This window comes from Marmota marmota, unplaced genomic scaffold (genome assembly GCF_001458135.2).
Source record: "Marmota marmota marmota unplaced genomic scaffold, marMar, whole genome shotgun sequence".
NCBI lineage: Eukaryota > Metazoa > Chordata > Mammalia > Rodentia > Sciuridae > Marmota > Marmota marmota.
Genome location: NW_026000169.1, coordinates 1,870,202 through 1,892,286, shown reverse-complemented (window position 1 = coordinate 1,892,286; position 22,085 = coordinate 1,870,202).

Sequence of the window (22,085 nt, the reverse complement as noted above, 5' to 3'; positions counted from 1 at the left end):
TGTTGACAAGGCCCATAAACAATCCCTCTAGGCAGTACCATATTCAAAGCTTGGCAAGAGAGTCCACAGGCAGAAGACAACCTGGAGGTCTCTGGGGTCATAAGGCTCACCCCACCCTCCCTTCCTGGTGTTCTCTTTGTACCCACAGAGCCCAGGTGCTCTGTCATTACAGCCTGCCTATCATGCCCAGGCTTCATATCCCTGCCCCTTCACCAAGTCAGACTGTCCCCTGAGGCCCCAGAACATAGTCCACCCTCTCCTGCCATTACTCCCTTTTTCTTTCTAGACTCCTGCCTGAAATGCCTAACTCCTCTCTTGAGCCCCCAAACTTCAAGGTCACAGTCAAGTCCTGGAGCAACTCAAGATCTCAAGGCAATGCCATTTAGAATGGCTGCGCACCATCTACCATGACTGACCTCTGTTTTAGTCAGCTTTTTTGCCACTGTGACTAAAATCCTCACCATAACAATCCTAGAGGAGGAAAAGTTTATTTGAGGGCTCACAGTTTCAGAGGTCTCAGTCCATAGAAGGCAGGTTCCGTTCCTTGGGGCTCCAGATGAGGCACAGCTCATGACAGGAAAATGTGGCCAAGGGAAGCAGCTCACATGAGGATCAGGAAGCAGAGAGCAAGAGACTGACTCCATGCTCCAATTACAAAATATATATCCCAAAGCCATACCCCCAATGTACCGCTTCCTCCAGCCACACCCCACCTGCCTCCAGCTACCGCTCAGTTAATTCCATCAGGGATCAATTCATTGATTAGGTTAAGGCCATAACCCAATCTTTTCTCCTCCAAACCTCACAGTTGTCTCACACATGAGATTTTGGGGACACCTCACATCCAAACCATAACAACCTCCTACTGCCTCAAGTCTAGTTGCTTCCAAAGAATAAACACAGGCACTCAGGGCAAGGATGACTGTAGCCATATACCCACCGGGCTCCAAATCAGGCCCTGCTACTTCTTAGCTGTGCCCACAAGCTAAGCCAGTCTCAGTTTCCTCTTCTATAAAATGGGATTAAAAATAGAATCTTCTTCCTAGACTCATTTTGAAAGCTAAATGAGACGATGAGTGCAAAGCACTTGGCATAGGGCCAGGCAGAAAATAAGTTCTGGGTATGTGAATGATGATTGCCGTTGCTAGCAATGTCCCCAGAACCTCAGTCATAGCACTGGATGCCTGTCACCTGAGGCCTGATCTAGGCGGGCCTCTGGGGTTAAACTCTGCTAGAAGAGTCCCAAGGCTGTATAACTTGGACCTTTGTGTTTTCTAGGATTTTTAGTAAAACATCTCTTCCAGTTTTTACACAGATTCCTCTCTCTGTTCTGCAAGATGCAGGCTTGTGTTCGTGGGACTCAGGAGCCACTTCAAGGCCATTGGCACAAGACCAAACTTGTCACTGGTCAAGTTCAGTAGCAGCTCCTTCCCTCGGGATGGATTCCTCCCAGGGGTCTTCAATTTTTTCTGTAAATAGGCTACTAGGAGATTGCCTCATCAGGTTTGTTGATAGTCCCTAGTGTGTCTGAATGTACTTAGAGGTGATTACAATTAAAATGGAAATTAACAATTAACAATTCATACTTCTGGAACCATTAGAACTCCTACCACTGCCCAGCCCAGTTTTCCCTCCCGCTCTCTTCCCTTCACCTTTCTGACCTGCCCTCACTAACTCACCCTTCCCGGTTTTGCAGACAGCGCCATCTTCTGGAAGCAGCTCACCTGCACCTTCCCCTCCCAGCTGGGGCAGGCGGGTAACATTGCCTGTTAATAACCAGACAATCCGCCACAGTTCTGCAATGGTTAATGCTTTATTTAATTAAAAAAAAAAAAAAAAGGAACCAAACACTGTAAGTCGGAGTGAAGGCCTATATGTAAACACGATCTATAAAATAGGGAAAAGTAAATTCAACTCTAGACAGTCTTTTACCTTAAAAATGTGAGTGTTAACAGTGATGACTGTATATTTGCGTTTCTTTTTTCATCTTTTTTTCCTTTTTAACAGCCTTTCATGGGAAAATGTCAGCTATGTAATTTGATATAATGGTAGACCTTTTTGCCTTGGTATAAAAATAATTATGTCTAGAGATTCTTCCTAAGTAAAAGAGTCAAAAGAACATAAACCCTATTAATGATATGTAGAAATAGTACTAGGTCTTCTTCCCAATGGGAAGGCATTATTATTATGTGTGGGGGAGCATATTATGGACAATAGATTCCACTCCTTACTGGGTCTCAGGGGAAAAAAAATCCATGATGATCTTCTAGCTACTCTGTTAACCCATAATTTATATTAAGAGTAAATTTAAAAGTAAATCAAATCCCCTCAGATAAGTTATTTTCTTTAATAAAAAAACAAAGAGAGAGAGATTTTTAAAGGAGTTGCAGTTTTCCTCTTAGATTGACTTTATCATTTGTAGTGTGTCATGCTTTATAATTAATTTTGATTGGAACTTTTAAATCATCAAGATTAATAATAGTAGCAGCTAACAGTTACCAAACATTAACTAAAATACATTACTCTAAACTCCATACATATCTTAGCTTATTTAATCCTTAAACAATTCAAGATGGTGGAAGTACTGTTATCCCCATTTTAAATATAAGAAAACTGAGACACAGACAGGATTGATAGTCCAAGGTTGCACAGAGGATTTGAAGCCATCAATCTGTCATCAGAGGCCATGAGTTTAGCTATCACTGCATTCCACCTTATAATAGGTCAGCGTCTTCAAGGTGATACATCAGTGACCTTTCCAGGAAAAATGAGGGAACCATTCTAACTTCATACCTCCTTCTTGTCCTCTGCTTTTCTGTCCTGCATGCATCTGTCCATCTGTAGTACTTATCGTCCCCTAAACACATTAGTCAAACAGATGAATATGCAGGGGAACATGTAAGACAGAGCCAGAGATAGCAGACTTTTGTTTGTTTTAATACCAGGGATTGAACCCTTAATCACTGAGCCACATCCCCTTCCCTTTTTTATATTTTATTTAGAGACAGGGTGTCAATCAATCAATTGCTTAGGGCCTCACTAAGTTGCTGAGGCTTGCTTTGAATTTGCAATCCTCCTGCCTCAGCCTCCTGAGCCACTGGGATTACAGTATGCACCATGCCTGGCAGAGGAAGAAATTTTTAATCCAAGTTTCTTAACCTGATATCTGTCAAATCCATGAACTTTCTAAGATTATATGTAAAGTGTTGCACATATATGTGTTTTTCTGAGGAAAGAGTCCTTAGCTTTCTTCACATCCTCAAAAGTGCTTGCCTGTGTCCTCAAAAAGATTCAGAATCTGGGCTGGGATTGTAGCTCAGAGGTAGAGCGCTCACCGAGCATGCATGAAGCTCTGGTTTTGATCCTCAGCACCAATAAAGTAAAATAAAGACATTGTGTCCATCTATAACTAAAAAATAAATATTATTTTTAAAAATTCAGAATCACTGGTTTCAATAGAGAACAAAATGCTGCAAACTCCAGCCCTCTTCTCTTTCCTTCCTATGCATTCTACATTCTGTCTCCTGGCCAAAATCTGAAAAGGCCAAAAAGAAGCTTGAAACATTAAGAGTGTCTTTAGAACCCACCACGTTCTTGGTTACTTTCAATAGTTATTGCTGTATGCACCAGTTACGAATGGGAACACAGGTAAGGAGGAGAATCAATTATGACTAAGGACCTACTATGTGCAAGGCACTGTGTTTTTCTAACACTGTGTTACAGCTGTTATTATTGTTGTCCTCATGGGATTGATTAAAAAAAGAAAAACATGAGACTCTAGGAATGGAATGTAAGACTCATGCCTGGGTAGAAGGCAAAGCTGCCTGAAGCTATAGACCTGCCTGAAGCTCTTCCCCCTGCTTCCTTCTGCCTTAAGGAAAGCAAGCAAGGGCTCCTCTTGTGTACCTTGCTCATAACTCTGGCAACCCTTTCCAGGGTGGGTCTTAATGAACGCAGGTCTGTGTTTACATGTGTGTGTAGAACAGAGTGCCCAGGTAGATCCTTGGCTCTGTTGCATCCAGGGGGTGGGGGAAACTCATTATCTGAGATCAAATAAATAAATACTGCAATTATTTGTTGCTTCTAATTCATCATTTTAGCCTGTGAATTACATTGAAGAATCCCTATGATAGACATTGGGTAGGGGCTGACATACTGTCTTGCAATATTGTCTTCAGTAGACCATTCAATCCATGTCCTCAGAAGGCTCACTCTCTTGCAGAGATTAAAAGCATGTGAATAAGTCGTTTTGGTACTGTGGAATAAGAATTAGATATACTGAGCCTGTGGTGGGATGAAAGAGGAGTTGGTAGGGCCAAGACATTTAGTCTGGACCTTGAAGAATTAGGAGAGGCCTGGAATGATGGTGCACACCTGTAATCCCAGCAGCTCAGGAGGCTGATGCAGGAGGATCTTGAGTTCAAAACCAGCCTCAGCAACTTAGTGAGACCCTAAGCAACTCAGCAAGACCCTGTCTCTAATAAAATACAGAAAAGGGCTGAGGATGTGACTCAGTGGTTAAGTAATGCCCTTGGGTTCAATCCTTGGTACTAAAAAAGAAAAAGAATTATAAGTTCCCAACAATATGTGATGTTAATTTTATTGTCAGTGTGGCTCGGCCATATTGCACAGATATTTGGTCAAATGTTATTCTGGATGTTTCTATGATGATGTTTTCAGATAAAGTTAACCTTTAAATCAGTGGACATTGAGTAAAACACATCGTCCTCCAAAATGTGGGGTGGGTCTTATTCAATCGTTGAAGGCCTGTGTAGAACAAAATATTGGCTTCCTTTGAGCAAGAAGGAATTCTACCAGCAGACGGCCCCTGGACTTGAACTCAGTGTGGGCTCTTCCTGGGTCTATGGACTGCAGCCACCCTGCAGATTTTGGACTTACCAGACTCCATAATTGCATGAGCCACCTCCTTAAAATAAACCTCTTTCTGTGTAAGCCCACATTCTATTGGTTCAATTTCTCTGGAGACCCTGATGGATACACAGTATGAGGAACGGCACATTCAAGGGCACAGAGGCACAAAGCAGCACAGCAGCTCCAGAGAACTATGGTTCAATGGATCTAGATTCCATTTACCTGGTCTTCTTCTGGAACCCAGCCTTTTGGGTTGACCTGATCACTGTACCCATGGCTCCCATAAACTATGTTCGAGGAAACTGATCTTTTGTAATCTGTTCAACCATCCCAGTGCTTACTAAAAGTGCACAGGTAGCTTACATTTCCCTTAAATGACCAGTTTTAAGATTTTTTAGCCGGGCATGGTGGCTTATGCCTGTAATCCCAACAGCTTGTGAGACTGAGGCAGGAGGATTTCAAGTTCAAAACCAGCCACAGCAACTTAGTGAGGCCCTAAGCAACTCAGCAAGACCCTGTCTATAAATAAACACAAAAAAGGGTTGGGGATGTGGCTCAGTGGTTAAGTACCCTGGGTTAAAAAAAAAAGAGTTCATTTGAAACAAGCCCAAATTTTATCTTACACCTTAGCAGAGGAGTTCACAGCTACTAGTGTTAGGAAACAGCATGTGTTCCTGCACAGCATACTATTTTTGGTGGGGAGAGGGGAACAACTTAATGTTAGGATAATCTGTCATCAAGGTTATTCATAAAAACAGAACCAACAGGATATGGATAGATAGATGACTGAAAACAGAGTTAGATGATGGATTGGTAGATGATAGATTATAGATGATAGATAGATAGATTAGTTGATTGATTAATAGACAGATGGATAGATTTTAAGGAGTTGGCTCACATATCATTGAGTTCAGAAAGTGCGAACTCAGCGGAGTACCCAGCAGGCTGAGACCCAGGGGAAGAAAGAGCTGCAGCCGCAGACCGAAGGCCACCTGCTGGCAGAATTCCTTCTTGTCCACTTTCCAGAGGCCTCTGGAGACTGCTGAGATAGGTCATGATCCTGTCTCAGCAACTTCTTTGAGCTATAGAATCTTTTTAACTATCTGAATGCTGCATCTGTGTCATTAACGAGATTCAAGAGCTCAAGAAACCCCTGAATATGTTTTAAAACTTATGATTATATGTACAATAAAAGGTCTCCAGCTTTTATCCCATTCTTTTTTTTTTTTTTTTTTTTTTGNAAGTCCAGGGGCCGTCTGCTGGTAGAATTCCTTCTTGCTCAAAGGAAGCCAATATTTTGTTCTACACAGGCCTTCAACGATTGAATAAGACCCACCCCACATTTTGGAGGACGATGTGTTTTACTCAATGTCCACTGATTTAAAGGTTAACTTTATCTGAAAACATCATCATAGAAACATCCAGAATAACATTTGACCAAATATCTGTGCAATATGGCCGAGCCACACTGACAATAAAATTAACATCACATATTGTTGGGAACTTATAATTCTTTTTCTTTTGTAGTACCAAGGATTGAACCCAAGGGCATTACTTAACCACTGAGCTATATCCCCAGCCCTATTTTGTTTTGTTTTGCTTTTTTTTTTTTTTTAGAGTCAGGGTCACTGAGTTGCTTAGCACCTCAATTTTGTTGAGGCTGGCTTTGAACTCATGATCCTCCTGCCTCAGCCTCCCAGACTGCTGGGATTACAGGCAAGCACCATGGTGCCCAGCTCTCATTACATTCTTGAAGAGATCCACCCCCATCAAAAAAAAATGAAAAATGTGTGTTTAAAAGGTAAATGATCATTTGGATATAAAAGTCCAGAGCTGTAACTCTGTGACTCAGGTAACTTGACAAACACAGTTAATGATGGTCCAGAAATAATAATTGAGAAAAAATTGTAAGTAAAATTCCCATGACTTCATTCATTTTTTTCAATTATGTCTCTTCTCAAAATATTTGGCCAAATGAGCACAATTTTGTTTCTGTCCTTGCAAAAGCAGCATCAGGATGCAGGACTAGGAAATAGGGAACTTGGACCCAGCCTGGTCTTGGCTCTGACACTGATTTGCTTCCTGGCTCATGATTCCCTCCAGTTCCCTGAGTGTCCATTCCATCACAGGGGTTGTGTTGGACAGTGTCTAAGACCTGACTCTCATAGTACTGTCGACAGTGACACTGACTTCCTGTCATCTGCCTGTTGATAACATTGCTTCAGGCCACTTGTCAATGCTTTGGGCAGGTGACATCTCTGTGGATTTTCCTTCCACCTACCCTTCTAATGGAGCTAGACAACCATGCAGATTAGCAAAGGCCATGAAAATTAGGTTGACTGGAAAGAAAAATTCTACCCTGCAAAAGGAAGAAATTTAAAGTAATTCAGAATTATGAAGCACAGATTCTTTGAACTATAGATAGCCACTGCTATTGGAAGAGGCATCACTGAGGGATTAGGAGTGGAGGAAGACCAGGGACAATTTTATACAACAGTTTGAAACTTGTTCCTAATTATTATTTTTGATCTCACAGGATTCATTAAGGCTGTTAAGACTCTTCCACAAGAAGCGAGCTGCCATCATTTTGATCAGCTATGCCACATCTCATAGACTAGCTATGTCTCACACATCAAGAAATCAGTTGCTGCAATGCAAGAGACAGTTTGATGCAATGAAAAAAAAAAAAAAAAATATATATATATATATATATATATATATANTATATATATATATATATATATATATATATTAGAGTGGAAGTGCTGAGACTGAGTTGTGATCCCTGTTCCCCCATGAGCCACTATGTATCCAGCTCAAGTAGGATCACCTGGGTAGATCCACTGTCTTCCTGTCCTACTTGATTGGGAGTTCTTGTGGCCAGAGGCCTCATCTTATTCCATCTCTGTATCCTGGTTTCTAGTGTCATATCTGTCACACTGCAAGCTTTCAGTCTGTGTGTTGGCTGAACAGATGGAGACGTAGATGGTTGAAGGAGCAGAGTTACATTTCCTTCAAGCCCCAATTTTCCTATCCTTTGTAAAATAAGATCTGCCACAAGGTGCTTTGGTCAATCAAATGAGATATTATACTTCAATTTCATTCTGCTCTAGCATCAGGTAAAATGAGCGGCCCAAGAAAAGCCATTTCTACTAAAGGGATAAGGGTTGTGTTGGGTTTTTCCTCCTCTTAGTTTATGTCAGAAGCTTCGAACTTTGATCCAAAGGAGTAAAGTTGGATTTTCCCATCATTGAAGGAGATATATGGAGGCAGAGGTACTTCTAGGTACTAGTGAACACTACCCTGAGCCATGTCTTGTCTCCAAATCTTGCATAGTGCTTTTATCTGAGGTCATTCTAATTAAAGTGATTGACCATCAAAAAAATAAGTTAATTAAATTAAAATTAAAAAGGAAGAGAAGGATTGGCACAAAAAGGAGGGTTGGTGTGAAAACTGGAAGAGTGGCTTTTGATCTGGGACACATGCTGCCCAATGTGGCCTAGATGGCAGGGAAGGAATCTTTCAGGGCTGCCTCTCACTCCCCAATGAATTCCACATCCTTCAGTCCTCCCCCAGGGCTAGATGGGCCTCCCCAGTGCCTGGGGCCCCTACTGCACCTCCTTCCCTGGCTGGGTATGCTAAGGATCACAGAAGCCACGAAGGACAGAGTTAGGGTCATTGAGTAGCATTATCCCACTAGAGCTGCCCAAACTTCACTGGCTGAGTAGGCTCGTGTGAGCCCCAAACTGGCCACGGCTTTGACTCTACCTGCCCTCAAGATCTGAGAACAGGGCTGAGGGTGGTGTCCCTCTCTTTCACACCTGGGGAAACACAGTGGGCACTGAAGAGTCAGCACACTGACATCACAGTTAATGGCTCAGTGTGGACTGGATTCAAACTCACATCCCTTTCTAGCTCAGGGGTTTCTGTAGAAAGTGGTCCTTGCCTGCTAGAGGGTATCTATAAATTACAGAAACCACCTCCTGTGGGGACAATTCTGTGCAACTAGAAACTAAAAAATCCCCAGCAGTGCCTTAGATGTTTCTGAATGCCCCTCCACTTTTGTCCCCCAGGGCATCTTTGAATATAGACAACAGTGTTCTGCATTGTCTGCATTTCTATTTGGTACAAAATCTTAACCGCTGGTTTGTTCATTCATTTTTTTTTTATTTCATTTAAAGCAACTGGGTGACAGTGTATCCTTTTTCTGTATTTTACAGAATTACAAGTGGTATATTTTAGACCAAGGGATTTTGTTGGAAGGAAGAGGGAGGGGCAGGATGGAGGGAGGTGTGTGTCCTTTCATAGACTTTATATAATGGCCACTTGGCCTCTATGCAAGTCAGAATGCAAAGTGGTTATAAAGTAATTATTTCTGATAGACCCTCACCCTCTGGATTCTAGTAATGGGCACTGGCGTTGCTGATCAACATCCGTTACCATGGATCCCCCCACTCCTACTGTGTAACAGCCCAGATGTTTAGGTTGAATAGACCCCACTCCTAGCTGTAAGAACAGGCCTTGATTGGAACCATTCACAATTTAAGCAATAAATTGAGACATTAAATCAAACAATATATGTCAATCCCTTGACCATGAAGATGGGCCCATCATTCAAGCTGGGTAAGAAAAAAAATGGTTTGGGGAAGACACCTTCTCTCTCCACCCAGAAGAAGTACTATTCTTGGTTTGTTTGTTGTTGTTGTTGTTGTTGTTCATTTGTTTGTTTAGTACCAGGGACTGAAACCAGGGTGTGGTGCGCTAAGTCATATTCCCAGCCCTTTTCATTTTTTTATTTTGAGACAGGGTCTCGATCACATGCTTTGGGCCTGGCTAAGTTGCAGAGGCTGACCTTGAACTTGCAATCCTCCTGCCTGGTCTCCCAAGTTGCTGGAATTAGAGGTGTGTACCACCACACCCAGCAGAAGTATTATTCTCGATTGCTGCTGGGAGTCATTTGTTCAGGTATTCTTCCCTCCAGCCATGTTTTACTGGTGGCCTATGTTCCAAGTACAGGTCAATTCTAGGTGCTAGAGATACCAACCCATTGCCATCTTGGATCCCACAAGACAATAAATAAATATACTGTATATTGTCAAGTGACATGATCTAAGAAGTAAAAGCAAGCTAAGAAAACAGAGAGTTATGGGATACGATATTTTAGGTAGCCAGTAATTTAAGAGAGTTTTGTGATTTAGATCATAAACGTCATCTGAAAGTTCATGTATTGAAGGGATGGTCACCAATACAGTAGTGTTTAATGGTGTGGCCTTTGGAAGATGATTGGATCATGAGAGCTCTCACCTCGTGAATGGATTAATCATCTATGGATTTAAAGCTTAGTGGGTTTGGGGGAGAGGCTTTGTTATAAAAGGGAGCCCCCCTTTACTTTCCAGCTGCATGTGCTCAATGCTTTGCTCCCCACCTTCCCCACCATGGTGTCCTGCCTCACCACAGACCCAGAAACAACAGAGCCATGGATAAAAACCTCTGAAACTGTGAGCCAAAATAAATCTCTCCTACTTTAAATTGTTTATCTCAGGTATTTTGTCACAGTGACGGAAAGCTGATTAACACAGAGATGCAACCAAATAAGCAGAGCTGCTCAGAGGAGAGCGAGAGCACCACTAGCTGAGGCAAACCTGGGGAGGATTCCCAGGAAAGGGACGTTTCAAAGAATCTGAGAGAAAAATTTTAAAAGAAGCTGAATATGAAAGACATTTAACAATAAACCCATTACTTAATGACTCATTAGATTTGGAAGTTAGAAGAGAAAGATGACTCAACGATTATTTAAAAGCAATATTTTTGAAAGTGCAATTCATATATCCTTAGTAGGTCATAAATCAATTTAATGTGTCACAACCAGGGTTTTTTGTTTTAATGGGGAGTGAAACAGATTAGAATTAAAGAGTATATCACCCATAGTAAGGGTAAGTACTATTTTGTGAAATTTTACAGTAATGTTTAACGGTATGGCCTTTGGAAGGTGATTGGATCATGAGAGCTCTGACCTCATGGGTTGGACTAATCCATCTATGGATTCAAAGCTTAGTGGGTTGGAGGGGAGAGGCTTTGTTATAAAAGGGAGCCCCCCCTTTGCTTTCCAGCTGCATGTGCTCATGTTGTTTCTGGGTCTGTGGTGAGGCTCTGCCCCCCCCCCCTGCCCACAGAGCCTCACCTCAGACCCAGAAACAACAGAGCCATGGATAGAAACCTCTGAAACTGTGAGCCAAAATAAATCTCCTACACAAATTACATATGTGTGTCCCACATGTGTACACACACCAATGCATACTGTGAAAGGTATTTCCTACAATGGACTGTGGTTTTTAAAAAATGTAGAACATTGACTTAGAAGTTTTAAATCTGAATCAGTGTAAGACTGTGTGGTACCATTAGTTAAAAAAAAAAAAAAAAGACACATTGACAAATGCCAACAATTATGAAGATAAGGACTTTGAGATTGGGCTTCAGCTGGATATCTAAATAGAACTGTGCAAAGACAGTTGAAAAAGTGAATGTAGACAAGGGAAATGTCAGAGCTAAAGATATGAATTTGGGATTCATTTGCAGAGAAATTTTATGTGAAGCTATAGCAATGACTGGTTACTAAAAAGAAAGTATAGGAAACAGAGGGAGAGGGTGTCAAAGACAAAGACTGAGACCATAATAACATTGGGAGATAGAGGGGAGGGGGAGAAGAGAAGGCCACTAAAGGTTAAGGAAGGAGCAATCAGATGTTCAAGAAAAACCAGGAGATTTGAAGGATCAGGAGATCCAATAAAGAATAAGATTTTAACAATGCTAAATATTCTAGAGAGGTCAGCAACTTGGAGAACATTAACAGTTTTCGAGAAAATGATTTCTACAGAGTGCTAGAAATACAAGCCAGGATAATCAAACATTAAGTCAGTGTATTTTGTAGTAAGGAGAAGCATGTAATTGATAGATGATCATTACCTCCAATTTCCACCTTCATCAAATGTTTCCAGTGTGCAATGTCATTGTCACCAAATCACAGCCATCTCTCCAAGCGTTCAATACTTAGACCATTTTTTGAAGCACCTCATATTTTTCTTCAAGGTGCTGCTCACTCAACAGCATCACACACACCCAAAAACTTGCCTCAAAGAATATGTTTTAATATTTTCAATTCTAATGGATGAACCCTCCGCCTCTGGAGGGTTCCCACCTGATCCTAGGAAAGACAAAATTCATTTCTGAGGAAACACATGAATGGGACCTTAGGGCTCAGTGCCCAATCTGTCAAAAGGGATTAAGACCACAAAGACCCCAGGCTTCTAAACAGCAACAGTGAGAAGGCTGTCTGCTTTGGAGACAGAGATTGTAAGGCTGTTTCAAGTTTTGGCTTCCTTGGGACTCAGACAATAGAGGCTGTGGTCCCAGATGTGAGAGAAATGGGAGATGAGAGGAATGAGTGGACCATAGGAAAGTGAGTCCATTGAGATGGAGGACACTGATGGCTAAGAAGGGCAGCAGACACAGCATCAGCGACTGGGAGATTCTACCAGCAGCAGTCTCAGATACTTGATTTCATGTTGTTTTCTTCACAAAGCTGTAGTTTTCTTCTAACCTTAAGCCTTCGGTAACGTTTCTTAACCATTTCAATCTAGGACTAATACCTAACATTCTTTGAGGGCTTACCATGTATCAGGGATTTTTTTAAGTGCTCTGAATATTAACTTTGTATATAAATTCAGAGAAACTGAAGTCCAGAGAAGTAAAGTAAGATGTTTAAAGTCATATGGCTAGTCAGAATCACAGCCTGAATTTGAACTCAAGAAGTTTTACTGAGGAGCTGGGATATTCCTCATTGGCAGAACTCTTGACTAGCATGCATGGAGCCCTGGATTCAATTCCCAGCATCAACACACACACACACACACACACACACACACCAAAAAAAAAAACCCACCCTGGGCTGGAGATTTAGCTCTGTAGTAGAGTACTAACCTAGCATGGGCAAGGCCTAGTACCTCAATAAATTAAAACACACACACACACACACACACACACACTTAAATTTCCTTATGGCAAAGAAGTTTGACTGCAAAGCTCATCATCTTAACAACAGTACTCTACCTCTCTGTGTTGTTGGCTTGGAAGATAGAGGGAGGATCTGCAGTGACATTTTGGGGTGGAACAGATCAGAAATCTTGGCATGCCATGAAGAGGTGAAGATGAACCTGGCAGAGGAAATCTGGGAGAATCCTGGAACAAGCACTTGGCAGTGACATTATAGGATATGAACTATTCCTAGGGATGCCCAGAAGCCACCGGGAAGGACCCCAAAGATCCTGCAGTACCATGAGTCAGGGGCTCTCACCAAAAAACTTTGCATAAGTAAAAGTATGGATCAAGCTTCTGTGAAACGTGATAACACCCAGGACTGGTTACCACATACGTGAAGTCCTCCTGCCCCTTTCTGGTACTTTTTCTAGCATCCACCAAAGGACGATCCAGATGGTCACTCAACGACCATGATTCAGTTCTGATTCATTATCTATTATTTGCAGGTGCACAAGTTGCCTTTGTGCTGTGATCTCCCTGTTTTAATCAGTTTTTCTCGCATATGTGACTAAAGGACCTGACCAGAACTGTTTTAGAGGAGGAAAGTTTATTTAAGGGCTCACAATTTCAGAGGTCTCAATCCACAGACAGCAGGCTCCATTCCTCAGGCCTCAAGGAGAGTCAGAACATCAGAGCAGAAGGGCAGAAAAGAACAGTGGAGGGAAGCAGCTCACATGATGATCAGGAAGCAGAGAGAGAGGTCACCACTCACCAGATACAAATACATACCCCATAGCCACGCCCCTAATGAACCACTTCCTCCACACACCTCACCTGCCTCCACTCACCACTCAGTTAATCCTACCAGGGATGAGGTTAGGGCTATGACTCAATCATTTCTCCTCTAAACCTTCTTGCATTGTCTCACACATGAGCTTTGGGGGGCACCACATCTTAACCATAACATCCCGTTTCTGCCATTACTACTTCTAAGTCTCCTATATGTGGGAAATAATTTTATTTACCCACAGATAATAAACCAGAATGAAATCAATTTTCTTCATTAATGGAAAAATGACTTGTGTGAATATTACTTTTGATCAAGGTAACTGAAAGCAGATGGCGGAATCCGAAAAGTTTAGATGAGCCATTAGTAGTCAATTCAGCTGAGATGAAAATATGTTAGACTAAGACAAATATCATCACAGCCATATGTGGTCATCATGTGTCTTTGGAGGAGGAATGCCAATGAGAAACTTAGGTGTGGAAAGACAAGATAACTGCCCCCCAACCCCAAAAGAAAATAAGCTGCTTATCAGGCATGATGAGTCTATGGTATACGGTCAGCCTTATTAGCATATCTTAATTGGGAATTAGACTCATCTGCAGAACGCATTGTAAGTTTAAAAACTTGGGCTGACAAATAATTCACTTGAATTCCACATGTGCCTCTTGTCTCCTACCTATTCCTTGAAGTGCTTTTGTTTCCTTTGTCTTTTCCTGTTTTTTCCTATTATTCATTCTACTTTCTTTTGTCTTCCTGTTTGCTGCCCTAATCCCTCCTTCACAACTGTATTTGTGATATATTTCCACAATTGCCAGGTTATTAACTCATCTCTATTCCTTCCCTGCCTTCTCTTGCTTTCCCTTTATCTCCACCTACCGTTATTTATTCTCATTCATCTTTTTCATCTTCTTTCCCTCTTCCCCTCTCCTTCCCTCCCTCTTTTCCTTTCTACCTCTCTGTCTCACGAGCTCAATCTCATATAGAAATTAACTCTCGATAAAGACTTTCCTTGCTGGTTGCACATTCCATTCGTGTGGCCAGTGCCCAGGGACTCAGGATTGCGTGAGACTGGCTGCGTCTCACAGCCTGTTGCACTAAGCTGAGAGTTTTTCTTGACCTCTCGCACTTCATGCAACTGGTGGAATGGCATTAGCCCTTATCTCCTCAGAGCAGGGACAGGAGCAACATACAGCTGAATGTACATTCGGCCACAGCTGCGTTCATTTTATGGAAGGTGGCTTTGGCTCTCAGAACAGAGGACATCAGCACCCACAGTCTCATCTGTTAAATGTGTTTCCATTGCTCTGCTTTGCTTCGCTCAGATCAGAGAGTGCCCTGGTGGGCAGCTCTTCATCTGAACGTGAGGGAGAATCCTGCAAGCTGTTGAACTTGGCTCATATGTAACCTAGGAATGGGTATCCCCAATTACTCTTGGACTGGTAGTAGTGCTGGTGGGTGGTAGGTTTGCAAAAGAATTTGAAATGAGACAAAGCAACCATATATCATAAGACTAGCAGCAAGAGGACTGTCCTGAGATGTGAAGTGTTCCCAGGGTACAAACATAGTGCTGTTGATGTAGGCTTTAGCATTATTCTCATGGGTGGTAGTGTAAACTGCACAGCCATATAGAAGGACTTATGTTTGCCAGGAACATCATATAAATTATGTCTCCTAGGTAGTGGCTGGGACTCTTAAAATAACTCCCATAAGCTCAAGTACATGTGAAAGATCTGCCCCCAAGTAGATCTTGGGGAGCATGTTTTCCTCATGATGTTCCTTGAGAATGTCAAGTTCATCTGGTACCCTCAAGACCCCCCAAGCCTTGGCCCAAAAAGGACTTCAAAAGTCTCTAACAGATCAGTGCCAAATAAAAGATGTCCTGCACAGTCAAGGAGAACCCCCATTTAACTGGTCTTCAAAGTATCTAAGATTCAAGATTGGCCTAGGATTATTCAGAAAGCAGGGAATGTGGAAATCTACTCCAAATCCTCTAGATTCTAGTTAGTCTAAAAAATGTACTTGGATGTGTAGTACACATTGCTCTAAAGTGTTTACTTTATGGTATATCTTGCTTTTTAAAATATTTTTTAGTTATAGATGGACCCACACAATGCCTTTATTTTATTTATTTTATTTTTTTAATGTGGTGCTGGGGATCAAACCCATGCCTCACACATGCCAGGTAAGTGCTCTACCATGACCCCAGCCCCTTTCCTTTAACTTCTAAAGAACAGAAACTTAGTACTTACAGCTCTGGAAGGTGGGAAGTCCAAGAGATAGTGGCATGTGACAAGGGCCTTTTATGCTGTGTCATATAAAGGCAGAGAGCATCACAGGGTGAAGAAACACTCAGGCAAAATAGGGAAAAAATGAGGCTGAATTCAGCCTTATATCAGGAGCCCACTCCCATGATAACGGCCTCAATCTACTCATGAGGGTAGTGGCACATCTTAAAGGTCCCATCTCTTAATACTATCACAGTGGTAACTAAATTTCAACATGAGTACTGGAAGGGAAATTCAAATCATGGCAAAATTGTTAGATTTACACTGAAGTCCAGAATACAGAATTGGAACCAATAAGTGGAAGTTACCCAAAGACAGATTTAAACTCAATATGAGGCCAAAGTGTCTTAGAATTCATGGTGTCTCTGTGAGTTTGAGAGGTCTTTGTTACTCAAAGTATTCAAGCAGAGACTGGTTGATTGTGGTCAGGAAGAAGACTCCCTTGTGTGCAAAGTAGAACTAAATTATCTCCTTGCTCCTTCCAATTCTATGATTTCTTGAATTTTTTTTCCCTGTGGAATTGTTCTATTTTGGCCCCATGGAAATAAATGTAGATAGTTATTTCAGGAATAATTTTGTTACCAAAGTAGAGGCTACAGTTCACTCTTGCTTGTTAAACCACATGGTGCAATCAGAGGTATGGTTTTGATTCTCTTTGGTTTGGGGGGTTTTCTTTCTTTCTTTCATTTTTCTTTTTTCTTTCTTTCTTTTTTTTTTTTTTTTTTTTTTTTGAGGAAGGGGGTTCATTTGTTTTGTAGGACATGACCATAAGAAAACCTATTCTTCCATCCAGAAATGGAGACAGAGACAGGCTCAGTGGCTTACCCACCACAAGACTGCCACCAATCTCTGTAGTGGTTTGGATCTCCTGTTGAGGACAGAACCTCGTGTGACACAGCCCAACTTGACAGTAGATATTCCCAATGTAGACACCTGCTGTTCTATTCTGAACAAAAGGGGGATCTAATATGCAGAGATTAGTTAACTAATCAAAGAATGTGAGAAGTTTTGCTTTTTGAGCCAGGTAAAAATCTTCCCCAATGGCCAAGAAGAAAAACATGTGCCCTGTAAGGCTGGTCTTGGGGTGCAGGTCTGTGAGATAGAAAGACAGACCCAATATGTAACTTCAGATTTAACTTCTAACATTTTTCTAGAAAATGTTCGACTTTGGTGTCTGATTTAATTGGTGTTCACTGAATACTTAACTTATTGGCAATATTGCACATTAGATATCATGTTTAGATAAGAAAACTGAATCAAAAGATCATTGAGATAAGGAGAAAGGAGCAGTGGGTCAGGGAGGGGAGGGGAAAGAGAGGTACTAGGGACTGAATTAAAACAAGATGAATTCCATGCTTGCATAATGATGTCAAGCCAGGTGTGGTGGTACACGTCTGTAATCCCAGCAGCTTTGGAGGCTGAGGCAGGAGGATCATGTGTTCAAATCCAGCCTCAGCAAAAGTAAGGTGCTAAGCAACTCAGTAAGACCCTGTCTCTAAATAAAATACAAAATAGGGCTAGGGATGTGGCTCAGTGGTTGAGTGCCCCTGAGTTCAATCCCTGGTATCAAAAAAAATAATAATAAGTATGTCAAAATGGATTCTACTGTTATATATAACTAAAAAGGACTCAAAAAGAAAAAGAAAAAGATCATTGAGAAATACTCAGGAAAAAGATGAATTCATGTCTCTGAGTCTTCCTGACTGTGTTGTATTCATTAGATATTACTGAGTCCTTGGTCTCAAAATTTGTCAAGGGATTACATCATTGCATCTGGCTTGTTCATCTCCCATACTTGTAATATATACCTACCTTGAGGTACAAACCAAGGAAATATAAAACCCAACTGAAATTTGGAAAAGAACTAGTGTAAGGAATACAATGTCCCAGACACATATTAATTAATATTCTAATAATATCAACTTTTGCCCTTTACCTCTCATATTGGCATGTAGAGTACATAAGCTATTATCCTAATATCCTCACCCTCATCCTTTTGATATAAAGTGGGAGATTCAGAAATAATTCCCCCAAGGAAGCTAAGGCTCACAGAATTTCATTGGCTAGTCTACTTCCAGTTTGGGTAATTATGCATCCCAGATTCCCCAAGGCAGTTCCAATTTCAGAGATTCTGTCCCAACATGTGACCTCTCATTTCTCAGACTAACCTGACTGGGCTCCAGAAAACGTAAACTCCAGCCTGGGCCTTTACCTTCATGTACCCATTCAGCACCTGTTAATGACCTCCTGTGCACATGCCACTGTTAAAGTCATTGAGCCACCATAGTGCCAGGTGGAAATGTGAACAGTGGTCCATGGTCAGGGTCCAGGCAGGAGAAAGTTCATTGCAGTCAGAATCTGTGAGCTGGCCTTGGGTGACATAGGATTCAGCTGTCAGGGAAGAGTGGGAGAAGCGCTTTTCGTGTAGAGAGAACAGGTTGAAGGTTGGCATGGCACATTTCCAGGGGATGGTCAGGATGCTTTGCATTAAGTATGTCATGATGAGGGATGCAGGGCAAGAGTGGACGAGAACCGGAACTGGAAAGGCAGGTTGAGCCCAGGTTTTGGAAGTGTCTGGGAAGCCAGGCTGAGGAGCAGAGAGCTTATTCACATAACAGGAAGCTATTGAATGTTTTTGAGCTGGGTAGTAACCTGATAAAAGGTAGAACTTTAGAAAAATGACTGTCTACCTAAAGCAAGAGAATGTGTGCTGGAGGAAAAATCGATTAGAGGCTGATTTTTCAGACAAGAGGAGGCAGGAAGCCAAATAAGATAGATACCAGGGCCTGAATCGAGACCAGATAGTGAGGTCATAGAAAGGGATCAAGATTTCAAGAACAACTGGATATAGAGACCATAATTTCTGTATTCTAGGCTTTTATCTGAACTTGAGGCTAATGTCTCCCCTCTTGAAACTACTTGAAAATGACCCATAAACGGCTCTCCAATAATCTCTTCCCATTCTCCACTGTGTGTCATCTCTGAACTGACCACCAGGGGGCACAATTACACTGACAAATGTAGTGGAGTCCCCCCAAAAGCAGGCATCCTTAAGGGTGTAAAGGGAGAAAAATAGAGCAGAATATGTAGTAGGTAGGAAGGGTGAGGGGCATACAGTAGGCCAGGGGAGAAACTAGAGGTTCACAATTTTTACAGTTTTAGGAAACTTGAGTGAATTTGCAAAATGAGTGAAAGATATATATATATTCTCCTAGGCACATGTGCTGAGAGCTTTCTTTTGTTTCTAAAATACACATGACTTGCACACAATGACTACACATGGTCTCATTTTATAGCCAACAAAGCCAAGTCTAAGAAGTTCACACATTGAGATTGTGATTGAGCATCTACTATGTGCCAAACATTCTCCAAAGCACTTGGGATACAGTGAGCGAACATGACAGCCCTGCTCATGAAGCACACCATGACTTGGATAAAAGCGGAGAACCAAAGACTGAGTAAACAAAGAGACAAAGAAGATCAATCAGATAATGACAGCTGTTGAGCTGTTGGTATGGCAGCATCCAACAGGAAAGGTAGCAATGGGAAGGCCTCCATTTACCACACTAACGGACAGAAGCCTCTTTGAGCACTGGTCTCTGAGTTGAAATCTGAATGCTGAGAATGGACCAATCAAGTGAAGACCTAGGAAAGAGGATTCCAGGCTGGGAGAACAGCAAGTACATAAAGGCCCGTGGAAAATAACCTTGACATTCTCCAGGGACAGAAGGCCTGAGTGGGGTGAGCCAGGTGCAGTGAATAAGACATGATGGGTAAAGGATGAACCCAAGAGGGAGGCGGGAGCCAGATCCCACAGGGCCTTGAAGATTACAAGGAACGAGAAATGCATTTTAACCCAGAGGAAATTCCAAATCCAGACGTTTGTGGGGCCTAGTACAGGAGCATAAAGGGAAGTCCCAGGCTATGGGGTAAAGGCACTTCATCGCCCACATCTGCTATTCCAGGAAATGTCCTGGAAAGGACATTAGCACTCCTGTCCCCTAATGCCTAGTGGGCAACCAAAGGCCAGTGAGGTTGGGGCGACCTAGACACTGAGCTGGCAGCAGACAGTGTGGGTGAAACGGATTGGGGTGGGGTGGGAGGGTCGCAGCACATATTCACTCACTACATGTCTGCCTGGAGCAGAGTAGAGACAAGGCAGGCCCAGTGTCCACTGTTGGAGAAAGGACAGGTGAGGAAAATCACCTGTGACTGTTGCTGTGTGACAAACTGTCCCCAACCTAGTGGCATAAAACACCAAAAACTACTTATTATCTCACAGCATTTCTGTGGGTCAGCAATCCAGAAGGGCCTGGCTGAGTGGTTCTGGCTCAGGGTGCTTATGAGGTCCTAGTCAAAATGTCAGCCCAGGCTGCCCCGTGCAGGCCTGGCTGGGCTAGAGGTGCTGCTTCAAGAATGGTTTACTCACGCGACTGGTGTGTCAGTGGTGAGGGTGGCAGGGGAGTCTCTCTTGGCTATAGGGGGTCCTCATGACATGCACCTGGCTTTCCCTGAATGCAGAATGAAGGAACTACAAGGAAGCAGCTGCTTTGTCTTTTGTGCCCAATCAGAAGGTACACTCTGACACCGTGGGGACATCTTGTTGGTTATCCAGTTGCCATACAGGAACTGCACAAGGACAGTGTCACCAATAGAGAAGGGGCATGGTCTTATGCTCTTAAATGGCCTCCATAGGAAGAAAGAGCAGGCACCAAGGGTACAGAATCTTATTATAGCTCCTTTTATTATCCCAATACCTGTAGGAACCTGTGACCACTGTTTCTTATTTAAAAAAAAAAAAAACTGGCTCAGAGTCGTTAAGTGGAAACTGTCCCAAACTCACACTTATTAAGTGGCAGAGCGAATTGTCAGATGCGGGTATGACTGACTGCCAGATCTCAAGCTGCTAAACCGCACAATGCTCTCTTCCTGTGTGAAAAGAGAAAGGCATAGTTTGTTAGTGAGAGTTCAGGAAGGTCAGAAGAAAAGGTAAGTGAAGTAGAGCTCTGGGATTCCAGCCTTCCCCACGGAAAGTCTCTACGCCTCAGTTTGTTTATCTGTAACTCACAACTGGTGTCAGTACCTACTTAGTAGAGTCGTTTAAAGGATGAAACAGATTGATAAGTTGCAAAATTCTTAGAGGGATGCCTGGCACATAACACATCCAGGACTCCATCAACAAGTCCATCAATAAATGCATAGTACTGACAGCTGTCCACATTTTATACCTTTCTGAGTTATCCTCTGATCTGAATTATGCTCTAAAACGGTATTTGTCCACATCGATTTTTTTTTAAAGTTTTTACTTTTTTTTTAAGTTGTCCATGAACCTTTATTTTATTTATTTATATGTTATTTATATGTGGTGCTGAGGATCGAACCCAGTGCCTCACACATGCTAGGCCAGCGCTCTACCACTGAGCCACAACCCCAGCCCCCCCACATCAATTTTTATCTGAAAGTCCCAAGAGGATGGGGTCATCTTGATCGCTGTAGACAACAACCATTGTGGGTATCTATTTATAAACGCTGCCACAATTTTTCGGCATGGCAGTCTCCTGCCTCCACTGTGAGCCTCCAGAGAAGTTGCATATTCCTTTTCATGCTGCCTGTGCCTTGCACAACATCCAGCTCACAAACAAACGAAGGGCACACCCAGGTGGTATTAATAAGGCTATTTTCAGAGATGATATAATCGCTTCCAGAATCACTGAGAGGACTTCTGGAGCCTCTTGCCCCGGGCAGGGCTGCTCCATGTGTCTGAGTGGGCCCTCCTCCCACTGTGGGCTCCTCCTACCAAGGGGAGTGCTATTTTTGACAATGGGTGGGTAGATGACCAGTTATTTCCAAAGGGTGGTTGAGAACACGATGGCCATGACCCTTCGGAATAGGAAAAAAACGTGCACCATGAGGAAAAGCATGTGTGTGCCCTTTTCTGTCTGTGTCCTTTACCACCATCCTGCCTGATTGCAGTTTGCTCACGTCGCCTCTCAGAAACGAGAGAGAGAGAGAGAGGGAGAGAGAGAGAGAGAGAGAGAGAGAGAGAGAGAGAGAGAGAGAGAGAGAGGTAGTAGATGAGTGACGATCGTCATCAGTAGCATTTCCGA